The sequence below is a fragment of the Penaeus monodon genome, chromosome 30 (assembly GCF_015228065.2).
Source record: "Penaeus monodon isolate SGIC_2016 chromosome 30, NSTDA_Pmon_1, whole genome shotgun sequence".
NCBI lineage: Eukaryota > Metazoa > Arthropoda > Malacostraca > Decapoda > Penaeidae > Penaeus > Penaeus monodon.
In genome coordinates, this window is record NC_051415.1 from 10,620,688 (window position 1) to 10,621,004 (window position 317).

Sequence of the window (317 nt, forward strand, 5' to 3'; positions counted from 1 at the left end):
TGATCTCGACGCACATATATCTACTTCAGCCCTTACACACCTACAACAAAGAGAGATGCTGCCCACCTGACAACAACAGCAAACCAAAAATAAACAAGTTCTACAGAAGAAACAAACTTACCCTTTCTTTCCGCAGCGGTAAGAGCGCGAGGCTCGGCTTGTCACAACACGAGGCATCGCGGTTAACAAAAGGAAGACGCGGAAAAAAGGGGGAAAATAGGGAAAAAAAGATAATATATATATTTTCCTTCCCATTCGACGCTAACGAATAGGTGAAAAAGGAGAAAAACAGAAATGAATATGACAGTTTTTTCAAC